Genomic DNA, 6525 nt, shown 5'->3' with positions numbered 1-6525 from the left:
GTTCCAAACTTCTTCCGTTTAAGAATGATGGAGGCCACTGTGTCCTTGGGGACCTTCAATATTGCAGAAACGTTTTGGTACCCTTCACCAGATCTGTGTCTTGACACAATCATGTCTCTGTGCTCTATGGACAATTCCTTCGACCTCATGGCTTGGTTTTTGCTCTGACATACACTGTCAACTGTTGGACCTTGTATTTTCAACATACAGAAAACATCTCAGAGGGTTGTTCTAGCTGCAGATAGCTAATTCTCCTCTGTGTTTTCCCCTTGCTGCCAATAAGCTCTTACCAATCTAACTAAATTAATTGAGAACATCTGGTTATCTGACAGTCTATGCAGCAACTATTGTATTGGAGTCAAGCTCTGGTTATTTTATTTATTTTCCTAGACAAGTCAGTTCAGAACAAATTCTTATTTACAATGACAGCTTAGGAACAGTGGGTTAACTACCTTGTTCAGGAGCAGAACGTCATATCTTTACATGGTTAGCACAGGGATCTGACCTAGCAACCTTCCAGTTACTGGCCCAACACTCTAACCACAAGGCTACCTGCTGCCCCAAGTCCTGCCAACTCAAAAACTGCACAATAAATGTGTAACCAAGGGGGAACTAGTGCATTTCTCTGAGAAAAGCTGCTTCAGTTTTACCAATCTTCCAAAACACTTGAAATTGTTGTAAAATAATGTGCATTTATTTGATCAAATAGACTTTGAAAGGGTAGACATGCAGAAATTCCTCTTGTCAAAAGTATTGCTGTTACAAAAGTAGTTATTCATGCAGCGTAACAGGTTACAGGTTCTTCTTGGTGAAGCGCCTGAATGGCTTCATCATTGCTGAAAAGACCCTGACAATCAAGGATCGTTTTTTGACAGGCTGAGATATGGAGGGAGAAACCTCTCCAACGGGAGCTAGAAACACAAGAGAAATGGATGGGGTAAGAGAGAGTGAGAGAGGGATGCAGTATAGTAACATTGAAAAATAACAGTGCTATGAGTTTGGTAGCCATACCTATGTTTCTAACACACACCTAAACAAAACTACAAGCTATAGCAGAGCTCTAAAACATCCTTACCTATGCAATGTCTGTCAGTAGAGGGAATCGCAGTCTGTTCCTGGACTGAATGGCAGTCCTTTTTGTTTCCTCTCTTGGAACGCTAACAGAAGAAAGGTAAAGAAAATGGTACAGAGAATAAATAAATAAATGGAACACTTCTGAATCCAAGGCAACAATTTAGTGATGAATAAAACATATTTATTTCATGTATTTGTCTTATCATAGCCACATCAATAACATCAGCACCTAACTGGAACAAAAAACAAACGCTGACTCCCTGCTATACCTTGAAGTTGATCCTGAGTTTGGTCATTGAAAAGCAAAGGAAGCTCCTTCTTGCTTTCTGCTCAGCCCCCCTCTCTGTCTCAGCCTGGTCTGATGGGTTTGTTGCAGCAGAAGCTGGTTTTGACGCCTCCTTGCATCCCTGTACCAGCTGCTGGGTCAAGGACTTGACCAGGACTCTGTCAAATGCAGGGTCCTGGGAGGAAATAGCTGCTTGCAGGGTGTTATAAGAGCCAAACTCCTCCATGAGGTTTTTATGTACACCTCTGAACACCCTTCGGATGTTCAGGTTCTGGGAATATGCCTGTGTCCTGGAGAATCTGGATGCAGCACAGAACTCAGACAGGATTTGTCTGATGAGTTGCTGACATGTTTCTGTCAGATCTGCTGCCTGTTGGGAGGGTCCATCTAGTGCTGAGGGTCTGATCACCGATAGCAACCTTATCACCAGTATGGTGACAAAACAGATGCCATCATCTTTGCTGGAGTCCATCAAGTACTGCAATGGGAATGCAGTGGCACTGCTGATGTCCGGGGTGATTAAGAGCTCCCTCAGATGGCCAGAGCTGCTGGGGATGCACACCTCCTTCTCTTCAATGTCAATCCCATCTCCCTTTGGTACCAAAGAGGTTCCCTTGCTGGTGAAAGACAGAGTGGAGGATCGAAAAGAGGCTTTAGCACTCGGCGGTCGACTGCTGTCAGTCATTGGACTGTCACGATGCAGGGGTTCATCTGTGTGTGCCATCATCTTTGCCTTTAGGTCACTTGAAGAAATCTCTGGCATTTTAGAGACCCTGGTGTCGATGCAGGAGCTCCTGACGATGGGGCAGGTCAGATCAAAAGGCACTTGGTCAGGGATGGGAGTGCCAGGGAGGTTGATCTCTAACTCACACTCTGACCTAGGACCCTTTGAAGAGCTGGACAAGGAACTACAACCATTTAAAGAAGTGGACAAAGATGAACAGGTTCTAGGGATGTCTTGGCAGACTTGTTCACTGTCATCCTCACTTTTCTCAACCTCCTTCAGCATAGTTCCTAACATATCATTGATCTGAAGGAGCTCCCTGGAATCCTTCATTCGCCCTGAGTTTGAGATTTCACTCTGGATAGCAATCAGGATTTCCCCAAGGGTCTCTTTGGAAGAAGCATTTTCTGTCCTTTCGGATCCGGATGGCTTCAGCCCTGTGAAGAAATCCTTAAGTGTGTTCTTCATACTGACGCAGATGGTCTTAGCTGTTGACCAAAGCTTCTCCTCTGATATTTTAACACTCAATTCAGTATCATCCAGTTGGGAGCCCCCGTGGGAGCACTGCGAAACTCTCCCACTTTTTTCCAGTAGCACAGTGTCAGTGGACTCATTTTTCTGGGAAATAGTCGCCATTCCTTTGACAAAGGTTTCCACTAATACAGAGGCTGTATTCTCAGAGGACATGGAGGACATGGATTCTGAAAGGACATGGATCTCTGATGGTGAGCTAGATGATAAGCCAGCCTGCAGACTTTTCTGAAGACCAGTATGGCTGATCTGTGTGATAAAGGAATGACTGGATCTCATCAGCACTTTACTCACTGCCTCTTCTGCCTGAGTCTGGAAGTCATTGCTAGAGAGCTTCTTAATGCTCTGAATCAGACTAGTAGAGGACTCTGTGATTCTGACACTCTCTTCTGAGCTCAGTTGAGAATATTGAGTACTCACGCTCAAGTCTTCATTGGGTGAGGGTGACTGGGAAATAGTATAGTCATCGAGCTTTGATAGGACACCATCAACAAACCAACAAGCCTCTAGGGACTCATCAGATGAACTGACAACGGCCAAGGATTTACTCTCCACTTTTGATAACTCTGACTTGTAGATGGAAAAAACACTGCTAAGAACTTCTTGAGTACTGGTATCCAGATTGGAGCGACAGAGAGCTGGTATTGGTTGGCTCTCACTGGGAACTCTACTAAGTTCGGTGCTGGGTAACTGGACTTCAACAGTTGAAACAGTTGCCTTTTCCAGGGTTTCTGAAGACTCCTGAAGAGAAGCATCCTTAGCCACACCTTCTTCTCGAGTGGATAGAGTTAAAAGGTCCCTCAGCTTTGCTCGTATACGGCCGTAGAGTGTGCGGGCTAGAGAGAAGGTTATCATCTGTGAAGATCCTGTTTTGTGGTCATTTACAGGAACTGGCCAATCAACTGCTTCACATGTGCCTTCAAATGATGCTATCGTCTCCATGCCTCCCACAAATGCCTTAACAATCACTGTGGCAGTGGAGGTTACAGATGTCAGGGCTGTGCAGCTGGTATTCAGGGGGGCTTCAGTAAGGCTAGGAGCAGCACTAGAAGGCCTAGAGGAAGGAACCATGCCAGAAGAGCTGCTGACTTTCCTTGTAAGGATGGTGCTCACCGCCTTCAGGGCTTTAGACTGAAAGTCGGGGCTAGAGAGGGTCTGAATCTTTCTGGCCACCACACTGGTAGAGGATCCAGTCTCTTTGAGAAAGTGAGTGGTCCCTTCTTTCCCAGATGGACACTCAACATCAAGGTCACATTGAAGATTGGTCAGAAATCTAGACCCCAAGATTGTCATCTTCTTGGCCAGATCCAATAGGATGTTGAAGTCCTGTGCCATTTTGTCCATTGTGCCGACAATGGCATCCAGCACATCATCGGTCACAGGGTCCATGAGGGGCTCGATAAACCCTACCCACTCTGGCTCAGACGTTTGGCTCTGTAGCTCGGCCAGAATCTGCACCGAGGCTACCCGAATGACCTCCTTGCCTGCTGCTATGTCCTGACTGTCCATAGGGGGCAACTCCCGGGCTGGCCTGAATGGCCACTGAGAGGCCAGAGTTAAGCTGGTGTACCACCTCCCCACGATAGCACAGCTCAACTCGAAGGAGCTGGAGGAGGTGGGGTTGGAGTGACCCTCAACCAGGGATATCAGGAGGCTCTCTTCCGTTACCCCAAAAGAGCCTTCAGAGGCTCCTCCATGAGGGGAGCCTCTCTAGTTGCAGGCAAGCTGTGCAATGAGGTCTGGGACCTTGAAGATAAACACACAATCACCACTTATGCCATGCAAATGTGACCAACTGTATCTAATCTGGGTCATTAGTGAGCCTGAAAACCAAATTAGAGCAATGATGGATTACATCTCATACCACCGTAGTTCTAGAAGCCGAAAGCCAACTGACACAATTTTTTTGCCTGATTTTTATGTTTGTACAACATCAGAATATGATTAATTCTGAAAGACATGTACCTGATCTATTTATTCATAGATGACATTATGGCTTACCCAGTTAAAAATGACTTTCACCTGGACCCACCCCTCCGTGGCAACATTTCTGACCAGAACTTAAAACTACAAGGTGTGAATTCCAAGTTAATAATTTATGATAAGTATGGGTCAGGTCTTGCAATTATTAAGTTGAAATATTGCTGTGAACATACCTCTTAGGCGAACAGCATGGTGATGAGGTTCTGCAAGTGGATTTTTGGCGGCACCCTGCACTGCCATTCCTCCTCCTCTCCTTGGTCCAGTAGTTCATCTCACTGATCAGCAGCCTTTTCTCTCTCTCATCCAGACTGTCTAAGGAATCCTCAGAGCACTGGGATTCTGGGGAGGTTGCCCCACTCCTCAGGTTCACCCCCATGATACGAGCTAGCGCTGGTAGGAGAATGCGGAGGGCTGTCTGGGTCACGACTTTAACAATCTTCAGACACAGCATGGAGAGCTGCTCGAATGTGAGCTATGGCCAACAAACAGAGTAATGTTTTTGTCAATCAAGTAATTCCATGACACCATTCCCTATATAGCGCACAACTTTTGACCAGAACCTTATGTGGAGAGACTTACGTTATTTTTCATGCCATGCTGAATCACTCTCCATTGGCTAGAGAAAAGAAAAGAAAGGAAACATATTGTACCTGCACACTGCTGTTGAGTTAGTGGAGTCACTAGATAGCCATGTTAGGGAAAATAAACGTGTATTTAATTAAGCTATTAGCAAGTACATGAGACATTTTGTTCTTGATTTACAGGAAGAGTTAGGGGTGTGGCTACAGTGATGTTAGGGTTAGGTGTAGTGTTTGAAATCCCCTTTGTGGTTAGAAGGTGCACTATGACTATAAATTGTTGTATGTGAGGTTGGAAAAAGACATGGGACTTGCTCATCAGTTAGACTCCTCAGGAAGGAGAGGAGGATTGGGGCACAGCATGTCTCAATCTTGAGAGAAGGCATTAGAGTCCTCTGAGCCTCCTTCTCCAGCTGCTCAATGATAGATCCCCTATCCCGGAAACCACACCCGGGTGTCTGAGAAGACTCTGGGAAACCGCAAAGAGAAATCTAAAGTTGAATCTGAACGTGATCCCTAATTTCCTTCACCTTTAGTGATTTGATTGCACTGGACAGGTAAAAGCACATCTCTCTGCGGCCCTCCACTATATTGCTTTCACCTATATAGATACTATCTTCTCAGATTAGTGCTGATGAATTTGAACACAACCTGCACCCAACATGAAGTAATCTCAGACCTGCACCAATGCTGCTGTCCTCCTCCACGGAAGTCTTCTTGGCACAGCCACTGGACTTACGTTTAGCCTACATGACAACAGATTATAGGTCTTATAGCAGATCTAAGGTCAGTGTAGCGTCTCTTCCTAATGCTTTAAGGCTAGGATTTAGTGATAGTAAACTAATCCTAGATCTGTGCCTAAATAGGCAGAGCATGTGTAAAGGACAGCATATTTCATACCTTGCCTCCTGTCCTGTTCTTGTTGGTCTCATGTGTCTCTGTTTCGTCCTTCATATTCTCCACAACCTTATTTTGGTCATCCGGGGATCCTCCCATTTCACGCTCTGGTGGATAATTGAGAGGTCAATATCAATCCTAGGTTGTGACTTTGTGAAAGAACTTATTCGCTCCTATTTTAAACAAAACGGCAATAGTGGTCAAATTTCAGTCCATGGATCAAACCAGTGAGACCTACTGCTGTGTTAGTGACCTACTATATTGTTAGCAATTTCTCCTCTAAACTCAAAATAGGCTAAATGAACCATACCTTGCTGTCATCTGACATGATGTGTTGCTTATTGTTGTAGGCTGTTTAGAGGAAATACTAATACCTCCTTTGAAAAAACGTCAGTGAACCATCGGCAAACAACTGAAGTGAATATGAATGTCCTTGAATTATGCCAAAGCAT

At 45.1% G+C, this 6525-nt stretch overlaps 1 long non-coding RNA gene across 1 annotated transcript; it reads right to left on the bottom strand.

The window, feature by feature from the left end:
* Window positions 1-786: 786 nt before the first annotated feature.
* LOC135550094 (uncharacterized) lies at window positions 787-5076 on the bottom strand. The gene is made up of 3 exons (XR_010457073.1): window positions 4772-5076; window positions 1076-1157; window positions 787-911 (listed from the first exon to the last, which is right to left on the bottom strand). It is a non-coding gene; the product is annotated as an uncharacterized LOC135550094 (long non-coding RNA).
* Window positions 5077-6525: the final 1449 nt, after the last annotated feature.

This window comes from Oncorhynchus masou, chromosome 1, assembly GCF_036934945.1.
Source record: "Oncorhynchus masou masou isolate Uvic2021 chromosome 1, UVic_Omas_1.1, whole genome shotgun sequence".
Lineage (NCBI taxonomy): Eukaryota > Metazoa > Chordata > Actinopteri > Salmoniformes > Salmonidae > Oncorhynchus > Oncorhynchus masou.
Note: the sequence above shows the minus strand (reverse complement) of the source record. Positions and strands in the feature narration are given on the sequence as shown.